A 19,496-nucleotide genomic window follows, 5' to 3' on the forward strand; every position below is an offset into this window, starting at 1 on the left:
ATGAAATAAGGTGAATGGCAGAAAGTAACTTCAGAAGACAAAACTGTTAGTCCTGAGCGACAGATTGTCGGGGAAATGAAAAAGAAGCAGTCTGATTTAGAGCTGCAGCCAAGAAATACATTACTGCTCACAACATTAGTGTGCAATGCTGCTGGAGGAGGAGAGGGGACCCTGCTGCTCTCTACACTTGATGATCTATCCCAATCACACAGAATAATAATCTGACTGATGTAGATCATGCAGGTTTCTGTTTATTTGTATAAAGATCCTTATCATCATTATAATTATTAAAGTGTATAGTGACATTTACTCAGGATAGAATTATATTCATTCTTATTAGAAAAAAATAATCTTTAATCACTTTGTCTATCTCCCTGTCTTTTTGTCATGTTCTTCAACTCTTCAACAGCCCATCTCAGTTAGTTACTCTTCTTTATAAATCTGAGAAGGTCGCTGGTTGAAAATGATCATCATGGTCTCAGATATGAGCATCAAACTGTCAGTTTTCAAATACAATTTTTAAATACTAATTCCTAAGTAATAGGTTTTCAAAAGTTGTTGATCCAAACACAGTCTGAGCTCTCTGTGGAAAACTGAATATGACTTACAGTAAAATCTGATTCCAGAGCAGCTCTGAACTTTCTGTATCAGGTAGATCCTTCATCCTTTGATACTATCAGACATTACGGTCTGTTCTCAGCTCAGCTGGAGTTTTTCTCTGTTCGTCAAAGTGAACTCTGACCTCCATGTCTCAGTGTCTCAGTGTTACAGAAGTCCACTGTGAGTCTTCGTCCCTCCACAGTCCACAGGGACAAACTGACAGTGAAATAATAATAATGTTAACACTCACCGGCCTCAGCCTTCAGTTTCCCTGCTTCTGCTCCGACAGCTTCAAAATGGAGGCTGAACTCTGAACACTTTCACTTTCAGCTGCTGCGGTTACAGGAGGCATATAACCCTGTGTGGGTGTGTGTGTTCTCTCTGTTGTGTGCTTGCATCCTGTGTTGTTAGTGTAACTGTGACATATTTCAATTTCCCGTCCTTCATTTTTAAACATGTAACAGCTAAAGTGACCAGGCGTCCCAAAAAAAAAAAATCGGGACAGTCTCGAAATCAAAGCAGTCCTAAATCCAGAATCCTGCCCTGATCGTCCCGAAAATCACTCTAGAGTAGAGTCTGGAGTGATTTCCTGATAAAACATTAAAAACTGATCTGATGGTTGAGTCCTCCTGCAGCCAGCTCCCTCCGATGATGAAAAGAGCGGAAGTCGCAGCCGCGAGAAGGAGTGATGAGACGTTGCAGTGCAGTCAGACAGTGTTGGAAAAGTTCCCTTTCTACATTAACTAGCTAATAGTTCAGTTTACAAATTTTAAAATGAACAAGTTCAGACCATGGTTTATGAAAGTTTGCATTAAATTATGTACACAGTGTGTCAGTGACCGGCCACTGTTTTGCTGTTTTTCTGACATGTCCCGAATTTTAGCCATTCTGAATTGGTCACGTTAGTCCAGGGACATTTGTCTTTGTGCGCATGCGCTCATCCATTTGATAAGAACGTGAGAGTGTGTATGCATCTGTGTCGCGCGGGAGATCAATGAAAGACAGGAACTGCCTTTGATCTCCAGTGACGTCACACAGCCTCGTTGTTGATGTTCTGTAAAAATCTGCATCAGTGAAACATTCATTCATACACAAGGACATCACATATATTGTTGGAATAGAAAATCTTATTTTTTCTGTGTGTGCTCCCGAGAAAGAGGCTCATGTGCTGGTTGAAGTGAATCAGCACAGCTTCTGTCAGGAACATCTGTTTGTTGCTGACAACATCTGGATTACAGATGACACATCAGACTGATATTATCTGTGTCATGGTGTTCAGAGATTTCAGCAGCTCACATCCAACACAGAGACTCTGAGCAGGCCAAAGCACCTGCTGGCCTTCGTGGTTAAGCAACAGAGTTCCATCACTCATGAACAAGACCTGAGATACGTGAACTCCTTCACTTGATACAAGGACTCATTCCCCACCTGCAGCAGAAACCACCATACTTTCTGTTAACAGAAGAATGCACTGAGCGATTGTGCCACAGAGACATGATGAGCAGAGTGAAGCTCTGCTGGGTGAATGCAGGATGTCCTGTTTACAAGACAGAGACTTTAAGCAGCTCAGCATCAGTGCTGCCAGTTTCTCTGCAGTCTGTCTCTGAAACCACATCTGTGTGGGTGAACTCTTCACTGCCATGTTCATCATATAGCGCAACAACATCACACCACTACATAAGCAACAGAGTTCCATCACATGGCCTCAGATGGCCTGCTGCTTCATACTCAGCTGTGAACTGATATAATGAGTGCTGTAAATCACTATAATATCAGTCAAAGTGCCTCCCTGGGTGGGCTAGAACCACCATACTTTGAGTTAACAGCCGAACGCGCTGAGCGATTGTGCCACAGAGACATGATGAGCAGAGTGAAGCCCTGCTGGGTTTGAATGCAGGATGTCCAATTTACAAGACAGACACTTTAAGCAGCTCAGCATCAGTACTGCCAGTTTCTCTGCGGTCTGTCTCTGAAACCACGTGTGTGTCGGTGAACTCTTGTGCTCCTCACAGTTGTGTGTCACTTCCTCAAAGGTTTGAAGTGATGTGTGAGTCTGAAGAGCTGCTGCCTTTGATACATCACCTGATGATGTCACAATACTCACAGAATGAAACTCCTCCTTTGAAGCTGCTTTGAAGAATTTCCAAAATCAAATGTGATTCAGATGTAAACACAAAGGCTGACCCACTGTCACCATTCAGAGCAGCTGAGAAGATTATTGATCATTTAAGACCAACTTTGTGCAGTAATATTCATATAAAATGAGAATAAATGGCAAAATAAAATAAAATATATGAATCCATACAAAAAATAAATAAATAAAAAACATGTCAAAGTTAAAACAACCGTGTGCAGAACAGCAGCTGGTTCAGTTCAGGATATGTTCAGGTAACAGTCAAAGCTCCATACACCATGACAGTCCTGCTTCTGTTTACCAAAAGCCTCCAAAGCCCACTCAGGGACCTGCTGTGTTTAGTTCACTTGTTGCTGTATCTCCAACAAAGAGCTAAAGTCTTGTGGAGAATGTGTGTCGATCCCACTACCTCTCAAATGTTAAGCGAGCGCTCTACAATTCGAGCTAATTCCCCTGGGCTAGCATGCTAGCATGTTGTATTTAACACACTGTAGCTAAGCTTTGCGAAAAGGCCCCTCTGAGGCCCATCAACAGGTTTCAAAGATTTGCTTTTTAGTGTCCAGGACACAGAGGAAGAGGATGTCTCCACATGCACACTTGTTCTTCATGTTTTCACTTATTGTTAAATAAAAAAAATACAATTTCATTCATCCAAGTGTAATTAGTTGTTATGTAATATATATTTTCTGTGTGGCTTAGTCTTAAAATTATAATGGTTGTGTGGTCTACTCCTGCCTGAAATTTGCTGAAAATGTAGCCCATCAAAGTTGACCAAAACAACTTTGTCCCCAAATACACTTTACTTAGGATTTGAAACTACACCTCCATGGGGGGTGCAATGTGAACCGCTCGGCCATCCTGACGACAAACTCTAAAAAAATAGCTGAAAAATTAGCACATCAAAGTGACTACACAATATGTACACCATGTAGCAGCCACCTGTGTGAAAACAGCAGCTGGTCTTTGCTGCTCATTCTACCACTGAACTACATCCCCGGCTCGATGTGTTGGCTTTGGCTGACCACACATACTGCGACAGGTAAAACACCAATCTGTCTAATGACGCCTCTTGGATGAGAGGTCAAATGTCTTCAGAAATGTAGAATCAAGTCTGGTTGCCTTAGACATATTCGAACGGGATGACTGAAAACCCTGATAGACTCCAACACACTGTGACTTTGTGAAACAACCAGTGGAGCCCCCTGGTGGTCAGTAGAAGTGCAGCCCCTCTGAGCTGGTGGCAGACCAAGGCTTCAGTCTGCACACATCTTCCACATGTGATGGCACACACACTGTGTATTGTGGCAACATCCGTCCCCTCAGAGAGAATCTGCTCTTTAACCCTCCTGTCGTTTTCACCCCCCGCCCCTTACTTTAGTGTTCCTGCTCTGTTTTAACTGCTCTTAAATGAACAAAAAAAAACATTAATCACTACCAAATTTTTGTTTAACACTCTTTGGCTGTTAAAATTGTCTCAGAGTGGTTCATAATAATAATAAAAAAAGAAATAGAAAACCAGAGACCAAACTCCTCAACATGAAGTTGTGTGTGTATGTGAATTCATGCACATGAGTGGCATTTGACACTCAGGTCAGAGTGGGCCGTACAAACATAGGCATCACATTTGCAGCATCTCAGGCTTGTTTTGTTGTCTCTTTTCAGACCCAGGTAGGTTTGGAGGTCTACCAGGTCCAGTTCTCTCAAGATGTCCCCAAACACACGCTTCCCCTCCAGGTTTGTCATCTCCAGTATAATTACCTCAATGAACTCTGGGAAAAAGAGTTGGAACCTGTGCTTTCTCAAAACAAGAAGGAAGAAGAAGAAGAAGAAGAAGAAGAAGAAGAAGAAGAAGAAGAAGAAGAAGAAGAAGAAGAAGAAGAAGAAGAAGAAGAAGAAGAAGAAGAAGAAGAAGAAGAAGAAGAAGAAGAAGAAGTTGGAGTTGGGGGCGCTTTGCTGTACATGGTTGTTGTGGCCGAGTGGTTAAGGCGATAGACTAGAAATCCATTGGGGTTTCCCCGTGCAGGTTCAAATCCTGCCAACAACGGTTGGTTGCTGTTGCTGTATGGTCTGATTTCATGCTTCTTCATTTTGCTGTCACAGTCCTGGTCTTATTGGATGAATTGTTGGAGTTACTGCCTTTACTCCGGACGCCCAGCACAAGAATCATGTGTTCATCATCAGCCATTGGAAGACGCTCTGAAACTGTCTTCTGCAGTCAGAACTCATCCACCTTCAGACTGGACATCTTCTGACTGTAGAACTGGAGCTTTTTATACATCTCACTGCAGCACAATAAAGTCCTCTGTGAGTATTGTGTGTCCGACATTGTGTCCCACAGTGTATATGACATCTGCGCAGCAATACTTCCACCTGCTGGAGATTTAGTGTTACTACAGATGTAAAACAAATCTGAACATGAACTCCACATTACTGATGTTTGAATATTGGAAGTATAAAGCACAGAACAAATCACATTAAGAATGCAGAAGATGTTACATGAGTTTATGTCAACAACCTTAAACTTCAATAAAGACGTACTGCTGGGATTTGAACTCAGGATCTCCTGTTTACTAAACAGGCGCTTTGACCAACTAAGCCACAGCACCACTCTTAAAATGCTTAAAATATTTCAACATAAGTAGCTGACTTACTAAATTTTGTCTCCTGTCAAAAGCAGCCAATCAACAAATTTCCTTCTCCCAAACCCAGCATGAGCCACAAAGTTACTACTGCGCATGCTTCACTTGTCAATATCCTGCTTGATCTGGCTTGTGGAAGACTCATGGTTTCATTGTGCATAACGTCTTCATGGTGTCACCTATCACTGCTGTGGAGTCTATGATGTGAACCATTAAAGGGAAGAAGCTGCATCGCCTGAACAGGGACTTGAACCCTGGACCCTCAGATTAAAAGTCTGATGCTCTACCGACTGAGCTACTCAGGCTTCTGGTTACTGATTCCAACTTGGCTTGTTGAACCAGCCAGGGTACCTGACCTGATACTGCAGGTCATCCCTCTCTCTCTCCCTGATATTCTTCATATTTGATCATAAAATCTTTAAGGTCATAATGTATTGACAGTCAGTAATCAGTACTGTTATTGTGTATGGAGCTCTGACTGTTGCCAAAAGTGCAGGTGACCTAAATTCAGCAGGACAGGCAGCATTATCAATGACCTCATCTCATCCAAAAGGCTTCATCAGACAGATCGCTGTTTTCGCTATCGCAGGAGCTCAGAAGCTATCTGGTTAGCTAAAGCTGCTAAAGCTGCCACACCACGCAGGGGATGTAGCTCAGTGGTAGAATGTGTGCTTTCCATGTATGAGTCCTTTGGTGCAATCCCAGCATTGCTAAACAAGCACAGGAAATACTTATTTTGTCTAACACGCTTATATTTCAACTGGCACGCTGACTGGTTGTGTGTCCAAAAGGCTTCAAAGACATCTTTCAACCATTCTGTCCTCCAAACCTTTGGACACAGCATCCAGGTTTCTCATAATGTGACATGGGTGTCATTCCCATTCTGAAGTGTCCAAGGTGCCTGATTAAGGCTCCACCCTTTTAGGAGGCGTGGGTTTGAATCCCACCACTGCCAGTTGCCTCCACTCCTCTGGATCCTGCATACAACGTCAGTTGAGTGTGACGACTGAGTTCTCAGTTTAACACATGATGGATTCTAGGTCTCCCACATGAATACCTTTTATACCATGCATTGCTTCTTAATGCTGAAATGAGGGATAAAAAGCTATGTAGGAAATGTCAAGGTGCCAAAGGTGCCACAGTTTCTACTAACAGTTAATTTAAAAAATTTAAATCAGTCAAAAATTATGATGATCTGCTATTTTAAATAGATTTCTTGGGATCAGCTGCAACAACTCAACCCTGATCTCTAATCACTGCAGTTAACAGTCCTCTCATCATATGCTAACGGTCCTCATGAATTTAAGAGGATCGTTGTCTGATCATTCTGTTCTTAAAACCGTTACCAAGCCCACAGAAACTTCCTACTGAAGGAGGACAACACATTTATTCAACAGACTGCTTGAAAAAAGTTTCGAGAAGGTTTTCAGAAACATTTATTATCCAACCTTAGTGTTGACTTGAGTTTTGAATTCACGAAGTGCTGCTTGTTGGGGCAGCGTTAACTGACAAAAACAATAAAGAAGTAAAGAATCAATTTCTTCTAACTCAGATCACACCAGTCAGAGACACTGTTGATTCATTTCTGCATGAGTGTTTCTCTTTGGGGTTGTCCTGTTTGGAATTTTGACAAAATTTTTTATTTGTTTCTTGAGATCAGCTAAATTCACAAATTTGTCATCAACATTTCCTGAACTGAAACACAGACTTGTGATGTGAGATGTGGCTGGAATTGAAACTTTCTGCTGAAGGAGGACAGGGTGCATCATTTTAGTTTAAGATAAGTCAGGTGAGTAAAATAAAATAAGTAAGTCTGAAAGAGAGTCCATTGCAACGGTGGCACAAAGATTAATCTGAAACAAAGGCTTTATGTGACTTGGTGGATTCAGTGAGAGACACTGATGACTATTTTCTGCATCAGTGCTTCTCTTTGGAGTTGTTCTTGTTTGATAGTCAACAAAAAAAAGAAAAATAGATAAAGATTGCCATTTATTTAGATTCTTCTATGCAATCAGCTGACTGCCTGAATTCATCCCCAACATTAAACAAAGTGAAGCACAGCTCTGTGTTCTGAGAGCAGTAAGTGATATTTGTTGTGGCAGAGTTGGTGATTTCAAAAGTCAATCACAAGGACAGCAAGTTTTATCAGTGTTTTTGGGGGTGGGGGTGAAGAAAGTAGTTTGAAAGTCATGATTCATGAAGATTCATGAGTCACGCTGCTGTGTCCTGGTATGAAGCACAGTGGTTCTGTCAATGTGTCCTTTCTTTCTTCTTACCTTCACTGTTGGATTCAGTAATAGCTACTTCTTAGAGGAAAAGTTTGTGACATCTAAATAATTTTTTGAAGTCTCAAATGTTACTTTAACTGGTGGTGACATGTGGATCAGTGCTTCTCTTAGTGGACATTATATTTATTTCCACCGTTCTCTGCAGTCATGCTAATTCTCAACTGTACATATATTCTTACTGGCTCCTTTTGTAAACTTATTCAAACTTTTTTTACTTTATCTTTCTTATTTTATAAATGCATTTTGCAGAACAGAGTTGTCTTTAAAGTTTGTTATACATCGTGTATGATGACAATAAAAGCATTCTAATTCTAATTAATTCTTTGAGCTTGCTCTGGTTGAAATGTTTCTTGAGATCAGTTAAAAGCATACATTTCTCATCAACATTTCCCCAAATGAAGCAAAGACTTGTGTTTTCAGAGCAGTAAGTGCTATTAGTTGGGGCAGAGTTGGTGATTTCAAAAGTTGTTCATTCCGTCCAAGGATTAATCAGGACAGGGAGTTTATGCAACCATTTGGTAGAAAAGAAGTTTTGGTTGAAATAAAAACAACAAAAAAGATGGCCATTTTGAAAAGATTTGTTCAGATCAGCTGCAGCAACACTAATCACTGCAGTTAACAGTCCTCTCACCATATGCTAACGGACCTCATGAATTTAAGAGGATCGTTGTCTGTTCCTGATGGACTAAATGTGTTCTTCATTACAAACCATTACCAAGACCATTGAAACCGCCCGAACAAAGCAGACAGGCAGCTGTGGGAGTGGTTTCATTCAGGTATAAGATAAATTCAGGTAAAAGCCTGAAAGGGAGTCCATTGAAACGGTGACACAACAAGGAAGTGGCTGCAAAGACTCTTTGGAGGAGATCATGTGAGGTAAAAATGAAAGCTTAATGTGACTTCTATTCTCTTTTTCCCCTTCGGTGTTAATTTCCAAAAACAGCATTAATTCTTGGAACCATGTTTTCTTCAGATCTAACTCGGATCACTCCAATCAGAGACACTGATGAATTCTTGTCCATAAGTGCTTTTCTTTGGAGTTGTCCTGGCTGGAATTTGGACAAAAGTTATAATCAGTTTTAGTAGTTTTAGTTCGACATCTAGTTTTAGTAATTTTGTGAGATCAGCTAAATTCATGAACTTGTCATCAACATTTCCCCAACTGAAGCACAGACTTGTGCTGTGAGAGCAGTAAGTGCTATTAGTTGGGGTCGTGTTGGTGATTTCAGATCAGTAAGTTTTATCAATGTTTGGGGAGTGGGGGTTGTGAACGTTTGAATTTGTTTGAACGTCACAAATGTTACCTTAACCTGAGCACTGACTTGGTTGTTGAATTCAGTAAGTGCTACTTGTTGGGGCAGTGCTGACTGACAAAAACAACCACGTCTTCTTAGAATACAATACTGATCATTTCAATTAGAAAGACTGATGATGTCCTTTTGTACAAGTGCTTCTCTTTGGGGTTGTCCTGGATGGAGTTAAAACCAGTTTTGATAAATTTCTTAAAAGCAGCTGAATTTGTCATCAACTTTCCCTGAACCGAAGCACAGACTTGTATTCAGAAAGTAGTACATGCTCTTTGTTGGTGCTGTGTCAATGAAGAACAAAAATTTGAATCTCTAGTTGGTTGGAATTGGTTGGAAAACAAAAGAAAACAAAAAAAAAACGTTTGAACAGATTTGGTCAGATCAGCTGCAGCAACACTCCCCTAATAACCAATCACCACAGTTAGCTGCCGTCTCACCATATGCTAAAGGACCTCATGAATTTAAGAGGATCGTTGTCTCTTCCTGATATGAACCATTGAAACCGTCTCAACAAAGTAGACAGGTGGGAGTGGTTTCATTCAGACACAACAGGGAAGTGGCTGCAAGACTCTTTGGGGGAGATCATGTGTGAGCTATTTAACCCGGATCACTCCAATCAGAGACACTGATGAAGTCTTTGTGCATAAGTGCTTCTCTTTGGGGTTGTCCTGGTTGGAATTTGGACAGAAATGATGAGCAATGCCATTCCTTCTTCGTCAATCACCACATGATATGGGTGGTGAGGGTTAAGAAAGTAATCTAAAAGTCACAAATGTTACCTTAACTTGAGCACTGACTTGACTGTTGAATTCAGTAAGTGCAACTTGTTGGAGCAGTGCTGACTGACAAAGACAACAGCAGGTTTGGTGAGAGCCATAACTGCCAACACAAATAGAAATCTTAGATTAGCTAAATGAAATAAGTTGTCTTCAACATTTCTCCAACTGAAGCACACACTTTTGTTCTGAGAGCAGTAAGTGCTATTAGTTGGGGTAGAGTTGGTGATGAAGTTGTTCCTTCAACCAATAATCATGAGTTTTGAATTTAATAGTGCTACTTCTTGTTGCTGTGTTAACTACCAAACACAACAAGTCATGTCTCATGATGTAAAGGAACATTCAGTGTGTGCTCATGTTTATCTTTCTGCGTTCTCCCCCTTGATGCGTGGGTTCAAATCCCACCTCTGACAGAAGCTGCTTTTCCTTTCACCTCTACTGCTGTAATGTGTATTTTGGGGACAAATGTATTTTATATTTTGTTCTCTCCATGTATGAGTCCTTTCTATCCACAACATCTACCATTAGGAGCAAGGCACTGCTGGGATTTTCATCGGTTCCTCAAAAGGATTTAAGATTGAAACCCGTCATGTCAAGCAGTCTCTTATCACTTACATCATTGGCTGGAACTCATATCAATCAGATATTTGGACCGTGTGCTTTGACCATCAGGGGACAGTTTACAGTTTAGTAAACTGCTCTGACAATAATTACGGCTGACTGTTTGAGATTCAAACCAACGACCTTCTTGGGCAACATTTAGGATAATTCCAGCTGGAACAGCAGGCTGTAGCTAGAGCTGACCGACATGTCTCTGTGGCGCAATCGGTCAGCGCGTTCGGCTGTTAACCGAAAGGATGGTGGTTTGAGCCCACCCAGGGATGATCTTTGTTTAATTCACTGGTATTATAGTTCACACGTGGAAGACCGGAGGATTTTTACGTTGATGCTCAGTTATCTCCATCTAGTGGACAGAAGTTGATTCCTGAAAAGAGGAAGTGACTTTTCCTCAGATCAAACTGTTGAAGGAGAACGAGCAGCTTCTTCCTCACTGACTCACTCAACCTCTGTCTCCTGGGTTTGGATTTAGGTCTGGGTCTGGGTCTGGGTCTAAGACCAGGTGGGCCTGCTCAGAGTCTCTGTGTTGGATGTGAGCTGCTGAAATCTCTGTTCACCATCAACAGGTTTTAAAGATATTCAAAATATTCAAAAGTCAAAATATTGCTACTCCGTCCTTGGAAAATTGAAACAACCTGGTTTTGTCCACTCTACACATATGAGGAAATGCAAATTTTGAGCCTCTGTGCGATCTAATCAGGCAGTCTTTGAGTATTGTGGACTCACTTTGATGCAAATTTTTAAGCAAATTTCAGGCGGGAGTTGATCACACAACCATTATAAATAAGACTAAGCCACACAGAAAATATATATAATATATAATATATATTACATAACAACTGATTATGCTTGGATGAATGAAATAGTATTTTTTTTATTTAACAATTAGTGAAAACACCAAGAACAAGTGTGCATGTGGAGACATCCTCTTGATGATGAAATAAAAATCTGATTTTATTCCCATTTATATTTGTAACTGTAAACTACGATCTCTTAAAGTTAAATGTAAAATCAATTGAAGAGTACATCCAAACTTACACGTTGACTTGAGTAGTAAATGCTTCTCATGCTGTTTCTCCTTTGCTGCTGCAGCGGTGTTATATTTACGGGGAAACATGTTCTCATCCTCTCCATGGGCCTGCTTTCAGACCTCCAACTCCCCTGGGTTGAAATAACTGGATCTCCATTGATGATGGCTTTTTATAGAGGTTATGATGCTGAGCTGCTTAAAGTGTCTGTCTTATAAACAGGACATCCTGCATCCAAACCCAGCAGTGCTTCACTCTCGGTGGAGTTCCTGCTCATCACTTCCTGTATTACAGCTTTTGCTTCCAGTTTCTGGACAAGACAAAGTGGTTGTTGCTGTGTTGCGCAGATGGAAATGTGGTGATTGACCGCTTTTCATAGGAGACAAACTTTGGGAAGAGTCATGATGGTCAGGCACTGATATTGGCGACATAACACTAAGGGCTTGTCTTTGAACCCAGGACCTCTCACACCCGAAGCGAGAATCATACCCCCAGGACCAACGAGCCATTAGCTGCAATGCCTTAAAGGTGCTAAAGTGCATTCTGGTCTGGACTCCTGACAGTGTTTTGTACAATTTGTTAACCAAACTCTTCCAAAGTGGATGAAAAATCTGTATAAAATGTGAATTTGACTTTTTCACAATAAAGGGGTTCGGACTGAAAACACAAAAGCCTGTGGCACTAAAGCTAGGCTTTAGTGTTTTCAGTCCGAACCCCTTTATTGTGAAGAAATCAAATTCACATCAGATTTTTGATCCACTTTGGATCACAAATTTTGGAAACTGCTTTCTTTGTCAGGAGTGGGATTCGAACCCACGTCTCCATTCAGAGACCAGAATGCCCTTTAGTGCAGGAAGGAGTTAACGTTGAGTCTGGCGCCTTAGACCACTCGGCCATCCTGACACATGTCCAGCTGGCAGTCTCTGATGAGGAAACAGAAAAGTTAATGCTAGCTTAGCGTAGCCACAAAGTCCCCTCAGGGAATCGAAATCCCAGTCTTCCACATGACAGGCAAAAATCCTGTCTGCAAGGGTTTAAAAACGAAGATCGTCCCTGGGGTTGCTCGAACCACCATCCTTTCAGTTATCAGCCGAACGGCCTGACCGATTGCGCGTTTTCCATGTTCGAGACTGAGACATGGAAGAGACAACAAATTGACAACAAACATGACGAGGTGGCCGACGACTCTCTCCTTCATTGCTGATAGATACATTAATGTGAGCAGTTAACTATCCGTCTATTCACACACAGTCCAGGTCGCTGCATGCTGAGGTGGCAGAGTGTTTAAGGTGATGGACTGCTAATCTACTGTATCCTGTGTGTGGGTTCACATCTCATTGTCTTCTGTGTTCAGCTGTCCATGTTGCAGCCTGCTATTCTAGGTAGAGTAATCCTAAACGTCTGACTTCAGGTCCATATATCAATCAAACCTGTTGAAGTTTAATTCAAAAGTTATCTGGATGTGTTGTATCTGCTTTCAAAGTTGTTGTCAGGTCATTAAGATTAAATAAGGAGCTTACAATTCCAATACCAGTTAGTCAACAAAATATGATGAGCCAAGTCCACTGTGACAAATGGAATGGAACAAAGGATTTTCTTTAGCATATAATAAACTGTCACATTAATGTCCTGAATGTGCTGTGTGTAAATAATGAGATCCTGGGTTCAAATCCCAGCAGTGCCTTGCTCCTAATGTTAGATGTTGTGGATAGAAAGGACTCATACATGGAGAGCACAAAATATAAAATACATTTGTCCCCAAAATACACCTTACAGCAGTTCCGCTGCGCCACTCTGCTGTAAACCACCCCAATGTTATAGATATGACAGACAGAGTTCTCAATGTTTTCCTGTTAATCAGTGCTGCTGAAAATCCCATGTAGTAGTTTTGTGTAATTTTTAACCACCACATCCACTTTCTGTCAAAGCGGCTGTGGTGGTTAAAAAGTACTGAGATTTCCACCTGCAGTGTATCAAATGACCACGAGGGGGCAGCTTGGAAAATGAAGTCAGATCTTATTGAAGAGCATCAGACTTTTAATCTGAGGATCCAGGGTTCAAGTCCCTGTTCAGGTGCTGCAGCTTCTTCCCAATGGCTGTTTTTTTGTCATCACATGTACTTTTGCGTTCATGACGAGGTGGCCGAGTGGTTAAGGCGATGGACTGCTAATCCATTGTGCTCTGCACGCGTGGGTTCGAATCCCATTCTCGTCGGTGTTCAGCTGGCTTTAGTCTGTCTGAGTTGTACCCTGCTGTTGAGCAGATTGAAATGTGGTGATTGCACTTTTTTTTAACAGGAGTCAAACTTTGTTAAGAGTCATGATGGTCACTACACTACAGAAACTGCATGCACTCATTCATTTGAAGCGAACGTGAGAGTGTGACGTATCCATCTGTGTCGCGTGGGGCATCAATGAAAGGCAGGAAATGCCTTTGATCTCCAGTGATGTCACACAGTCTCGTTGTGGAGTTATTAGTTGTTGATTCTGCAAAAATGCGGTGCGGTGAAATGGTCCATAGAAGTCTAATATCACCGAAACATGTTAACCAGACAGTGTTCAAGGATTTGAGGTTTAAACCACTAAATTCTCATTATTAACTAAAGCTGTGTTTGTTATATCTATAACATTTAACATTATGCGCAAGGCACTGCTGGTGCCGCTTTGACCAGCTAAGCCACAGCACCACTCTGATGTACATGTATATACAGAGGATCTGGTAATGGAAGTGTAATGTGTATACTGCAGCTGAGGTTGATGGTAAAGTGTTTGTTTTAATGTAGGAGCAAAAGTTGAACAATATGGAGACTTTACTTGGGACAGTTGTCATTGGAAGCTTGTTCACATTGTGAAGCTTTTAAATGCAGTTTATTTTACTGATTTTACTGATCCAACAAACATTTGGCTCCTCGCCCAGTTTGGTTCTTGCTTCTGTCTGCAGAACTCAAAGGTATCTGGCAGGACCATGATTGTCTTTTGAGCTTCATTAACAGAGTGCACTCTACTGTGGAGGTCATGAGAAAAAGTGGGAGGAGTCTTTGATCTCTTTGATGTCATTAGAACCTTTGTGACAGACCTTTGTGTTTTCTTCCTCTACGATACAGACACAAACTGGCAGTACTGATGCTGAGCTGCTTAAAGTGTCTGTCTTGTAAACAGGACATTCTGCATTCAAACCCCAGCAGAGCTTCGCTCTCAGTCAGAGTTGACCTCACCCGAAGTACCCCATAACTCTTGCCAAATGACTTTTTATGACCTGCTTGTTTTGACCTACATTTCCAATATTCTGCCTCCTCTTTCAACCACACCATGAAATATTGTGAGGTTGAATGCTGCACGCTGACTGCTTGCAGTTCAGAGAAGCAGGTGAAAAGATAAACTGTTTGCTTTTTGGGCCGCCGTTCTTAAAGTCCGCCCGGAAAGTAACACAATCAAATTGTGAACTGGGATTGCTTACATTTTCTGTCATCTTTTTTTTTTTTTGTTTTTTACAATTACAGTTTTTCACAATTCACAATTTCAAATATAAAATGCACTTTAATTATTTTATTTGCTTCAAAAATGTCAAAAGTATAAGCGTCAATGTGAATCATCTTGTTTTTACATGATTACAAATTTTCAACGAATTGCACATAAACCAGGGTTAGTGTTCGGAACCACTTTGTTGTCCATAAAGAAAGGCTTTAATAAAGATCAGAATGAAAAGGAACATTTCCTCCAGTTTGTCACGCCCCACCTGTCATGTCTCTGTTCCCCACCAGTGGGGTGGAGCCCACACTTTAAGAACGGCGGCCCTATAAGCATCCAACAGCATCACTGAGTCAGGAGCAGCACAGTGACAACTGTACACATTACTGGAGAAAGTGATAAATGACATTCTGCATCTATTTGAGTCAGTGAGGAAACATGTGAAGAGAAGTCTGTATTATATTACAGACTACAAACAGACTACAAACTGCTGTCACCTCAGGACACCATCAGCAGACCCTCAGCTGCATCCTTGTGGTTCCATGGTGTGACGCTTAGCAAGGAAGAAATATTGTCTCTTTTGGAATTGGCATTTGGAATTTTTTTCACCTCTAGTGGCCTCCACCAGAGGATGAAAGAAGGAAAGACATATCTGAGGCCTCTGTTGAGGGATGATGAGTTTACTTTGATTCATTTAAAGTGTGGATAATGTTCGGTCATAAATCCAGCCATGTGAGCTCCCATAACCAGTTTCATTAAAAAAGGACTGTGATTTTGTACCTTCACATGCAATGGTGGTATAGTGGTGAGCATAGCTGCCTTCCAAGCAGTTGACCTGGGTTCGATTCCCGGCCATTGCAGTTTACCTTTTGCCAGAGGAAGGTCAGTCTTTTCTCTACATTATTCACAGTCATGGAACTTTGTCTGCATCCATCCAAAGGGAAGCAACATGAAGCCAGAGTGTTGAGGCAACCACAATTACTCAACCACAAAAGCTCAAAAGTTTGCCGAAGAATTTGCTGAAAAATTAGCCCATCAACGTGAGTACGCAAAGATTTCCTGATTAGATCACACAGAGGCTCAAAATTTGCGTGACTTCACATGTGTCTTTCATGAGACATTTTCCAGCTAAAGGTCATGTCTCATAATGTAAAGGAACATTCAGTGTGTGTGTGCTCATCTTTCTGCGTTCTCCCCTTGATGCATGGGTTTGAATCCCACTTCTGACAGAAGCTGCTTTTCTTTCACCTCTACTGCTGTAAGGTGTAGTTTGTATTTTCCATGTGCAAACATTAGGAAACATCTAACATTGGGAGCAAGGCAACAACAAAACTGGAACTATTTGGACTGAACTGGATTTCAAACCTTCACTGTTGGACTTTGGAGAAGTGGGTGGTGAAAATCCAGCGTGAATCCCACCACTGCCAGTTTGTTTCTTGTAAATGAAAACCAATCCACTAAGTCGGGCACTTTTCATCTCCCTGTGAACAAAAGTTACAGTGACAGACGAGACCAACACCAGCTGGGCTGAAATGAGAAACATCACAGTCAGCCTTTTCAGACCCAGGTAGGTTTGGAGGTCTACCAGGTCCAATTCTCTCCAGATGTCCCCAAACACATGCTTCCCCTCCAGGTTTGGGCTTGAACCACCATCCTTTCAGATAACAGCCGAACACGCTGACCGATTGCACCACAGAGACATGTTGAGAAAATACTTTACAGTATCATAGTTTACAGTATGTTTTCAGTCAGACCTGCTGATCTGCAGTGATGGGCTGTGTGTGTTTATGGGGGGTATAGCTCAGTGGTAGAGCATTTGACTGCAGATCAAGAGGTCCCCAGTTCAAATCTGGGTGCCCCCTGCCAAACACTACATGTTTTCATGTGCAAGCACAAGCTCGAAACCCAGAGGTCGATGGATCAAAACCATCCCCTGCTATTCTAACACACTGAACGTCTCATCATTTAGCTGGAAAATGTCAGGAGTTTTTCAGCAGCACTGATTAACAGGAAAACATGCAGAATGTCATTTATCTCTTCCTCCAGTAATGTGTTCAGTTGTCACTGTGCTGCTCCTGACTCAGTGATGCTGTTGGATGCTTATCGGGCCGCCGTTCTTAAAGTGTGGGCTCCACCCCACTGGTGGGGAACAGAGACATGACAAACTGGAGGAAATGTTCTCATCCTCTTAGATGAGTCCGAACAGCAGCACTCAGCTGTGTCATACCTTAATGCCTTGCAGATTACAGAGATTCTCAAACATGCTGTGTCTCTCCCCAAATGGGAAACTTGGTCCATGGAAACAACAAACCATTGTTGGCAGGATTTGAACCTGCACGGGGAAACCCCAATGATTTCTAGTCCATCACCTTAACCACTCGGCCACAACAACACGGAGACTCTGAGCAGGCCCACCTGGTCTTAGACCCAGACCCAGACCTAAATCCAAACCCAGGAGACAGACGTTGAGTGAGTCAGTGAGGAAGAAGCTGCTCGTTCTCCTTCAACAGTTTGATCTGAGGAAAAGTCACTTCCTCTTTTCAGGAATCAACTTCTACCATCTGTCCACTAGATGGAGATAACTGAGCATCAACGTAAAAATCCTCTGGTCTTCCATGTGTGAACTATAATACCAGTGAATTAAACAAAGATCGTCCCTGGGTGGGCTCGAACCACCATCCTTTCAGTTAACAGCCGAACGCGCTGACCGATTGCGCCACAGAGACATGATGATCAGTTCATGTTACAGCCTGCTACTGCAGCTATAATTATCCTAAATGTTGCTCCTTTTGTGTCTCACAGAGATCCTGCCTGTTTGGGAGAGCGTTACATTAAAGATTTAAAGGTCCCTGTTTCAATCCTGGGTTTCAGCAGCTGTTTTGGGTCCTTTTGTTCCCTTCCCCAAATGAGCTATTTCAGCACAGCACACAGTAGAAATGACTTCTCATTATTGCTTCCATGACCTGGAAGTGGAACTAGTGGACATTTTCCAGCCTGGATAGTTTCCTCCTCAACTGTTACCAAACTGTTACCTGAACAGGTGAAGGTTCATTCTGATGGAATGAACTGTTTCTACACAAGCTGCATGAATGTGACACAGAGCTCATGTTTAAAGTATTTTTCTTCAGTACTCTTATTGTGTATGGAGCTCTGACTGTTGACATAAGTGCAGGTGACCTAAATTCAGCAGCATCATCAATGTCCTCATCTCATCCAAAAGGCTTCATCAGACAGATCGGTGTTGCAGGAGCTCAGAAGCTATCTGGTTAGCTAATGCTGCCAGACCATGCAGCTCAGTGGTAGAACGTGCACTTCCCATGTATAAGTGTTTCCTATCTGCAACATCTTACATTATGAAGGAGGCACTGCTGGGCTTTGAACCCAGGATCTCCTGTTTACGAGACAGGTGCTTTGACCAGCTAAGCCACAGCACCACTCTGAAGGAGATGTATATGCAGAGGATCTGGTAATGGAAGTGTAATGTGTAAACTGCAGTTGAGGTTGTTGTTGTGGTTTGTTTTAATGTAGGACTCTGCATCTACCTGAACCTGTTTGACTGCAGATGTGCATTTTCATTTGGACCCCAGGAAGAGTAGCTGCTGCCTCAGTGACAGCTAACAGGGATCCTAACAAGTGATAAACAATAAACAGACATTTCCAATCATCATCAAAGTGTATTCTTTAATTAAATGTTCCAGAGCTCAGGCTGTTGGTACACAAACAAAGAAAGGCATACTTGTGGATTCACAAGATTATATCAGGATCTGACCTTTTCCTGTTCCATCAGTAACCATCAAAGGAGATGCTGATTCTGTGATGTCACAAAGGTTCTCATGACATCACAGAGATCAAAGACTCCTCCCATTTTTTTCTCATGACCTCCACCATAGAGTGCTGACTGCTGCAATAATGCTGCCGCCTTTAATAGAAGTTTAGGAACAGTCAGCGTGACACATCCACCCTCACAATATTTCATGCTGTGGTTGAAAGAGGAGGGAGAATATAGGAAATGTAGGTAAAAAAAAACAGAGCTTGAACCTCACTCAGGTACCACCTCAGATGCCGAAACCCGGGATTGAACCAGGGACCTTTAGATCTTCAGTCTAACGCTCTCCCAACTGAGCTATTTCGGCTGGATGGCTCCATTTTTGCTGGATGTTCTGTGACAGTTCTGCTTGTTTTTGCTAATTAATACAATTAACACTCTATCCCACATCGGTAACTTGTGGCCACTGGTGCAACATTGGTTTGATCCAGCCACGTGTGAGTTCCCATAACCAGTTTCATTAAAAAGGACTGTGACTTTGCGGTAAGCATAGCTGCCTTCCAAGCAGTTGACCTGGGTTCGATTCCCGGCCATTGCAGTTTAAGTTTTGTCTTACTATTGTTTTCCTTCCTGAAATTGGTGTGAAATTCCTGTGGAGGCCATGACAAAAATAATGGGAGAACCTTTGTGACATCACAGAATCAGCATCTCCTTTGATGGTTACTGATAGAACAGGAAAAGGTCAGATCCTGATATAATCTTGTGAATCCACAAGTATGCCTTTGTTTGTTTGTGTACCAACAGCCTGAGCTCTGGTTCTGATGGTGTGGTGTTTTGTTGAACCTCATTATGAATTAACCTTCAGCAGGCTTC

The 19,496-nt window shown here is 41.9% G+C and overlaps 10 non-coding genes across 10 annotated transcripts; 4 read left to right on the forward strand and 6 right to left on the reverse strand.

Moving 5' to 3' along the window:
• The first annotated feature begins 4,696 nt into the window (after positions 1-4,696).
• trnas-aga (transfer RNA serine (anticodon AGA)) lies at positions 4,697-4,778 on the forward strand. The gene has a single exon. It is a non-coding gene; the product is annotated as a tRNA-Ser (tRNA).
• Positions 4,779-5,266: 488 nt separating this feature from the next.
• On the reverse strand, positions 5,267-5,340 carry trnat-agu (transfer RNA threonine (anticodon AGU)). The gene has a single exon. It is a non-coding gene; the product is annotated as a tRNA-Thr (tRNA).
• A 265-nt stretch (positions 5,341-5,605) lies between these two features.
• On the reverse strand, positions 5,606-5,678 carry trnak-uuu (transfer RNA lysine (anticodon UUU)). Its single transcript has one exon. It is a non-coding gene; the product is annotated as a tRNA-Lys (tRNA).
• A 6,504-nt stretch (positions 5,679-12,182) lies between these two features.
• Positions 12,183-12,293, reverse strand: trnal-caa (transfer RNA leucine (anticodon CAA)). Its single transcript has 2 exons — positions 12,256-12,293; positions 12,183-12,228 (listed from the first exon to the last, which is right to left on the reverse strand). It is a non-coding gene; the product is annotated as a tRNA-Leu (tRNA).
• A 1,229-nt stretch (positions 12,294-13,522) lies between these two features.
• On the forward strand, positions 13,523-13,604 carry trnas-gcu (transfer RNA serine (anticodon GCU)). Its single transcript has one exon. It is a non-coding gene; the product is annotated as a tRNA-Ser (tRNA).
• Positions 13,605-15,645: 2,041 nt separating this feature from the next.
• Positions 15,646-15,717, forward strand: trnag-ucc (transfer RNA glycine (anticodon UCC)). Its single transcript has one exon. It is a non-coding gene; the product is annotated as a tRNA-Gly (tRNA).
• A 930-nt stretch (positions 15,718-16,647) lies between these two features.
• Positions 16,648-16,719, forward strand: trnac-gca (transfer RNA cysteine (anticodon GCA)). Its single transcript has one exon. It is a non-coding gene; the product is annotated as a tRNA-Cys (tRNA).
• A 790-nt stretch (positions 16,720-17,509) lies between these two features.
• trnan-guu (transfer RNA asparagine (anticodon GUU)) lies at positions 17,510-17,583 on the reverse strand. Its single transcript has one exon. It is a non-coding gene; the product is annotated as a tRNA-Asn (tRNA).
• A 634-nt stretch (positions 17,584-18,217) lies between these two features.
• Positions 18,218-18,291, reverse strand: trnat-cgu (transfer RNA threonine (anticodon CGU)). The gene has a single exon. It is a non-coding gene; the product is annotated as a tRNA-Thr (tRNA).
• A 626-nt stretch (positions 18,292-18,917) lies between these two features.
• On the reverse strand, positions 18,918-18,990 carry trnaf-gaa (transfer RNA phenylalanine (anticodon GAA)). Its single transcript has one exon. It is a non-coding gene; the product is annotated as a tRNA-Phe (tRNA).
• Positions 18,991-19,496: the final 506 nt, after the last annotated feature.

The sequence above is a fragment of the Echeneis naucrates genome, chromosome 2 (assembly GCF_900963305.1).
Source record: "Echeneis naucrates chromosome 2, fEcheNa1.1, whole genome shotgun sequence".
Taxonomy (NCBI): domain Eukaryota; kingdom Metazoa; phylum Chordata; class Actinopteri; order Carangiformes; family Echeneidae; genus Echeneis; species Echeneis naucrates.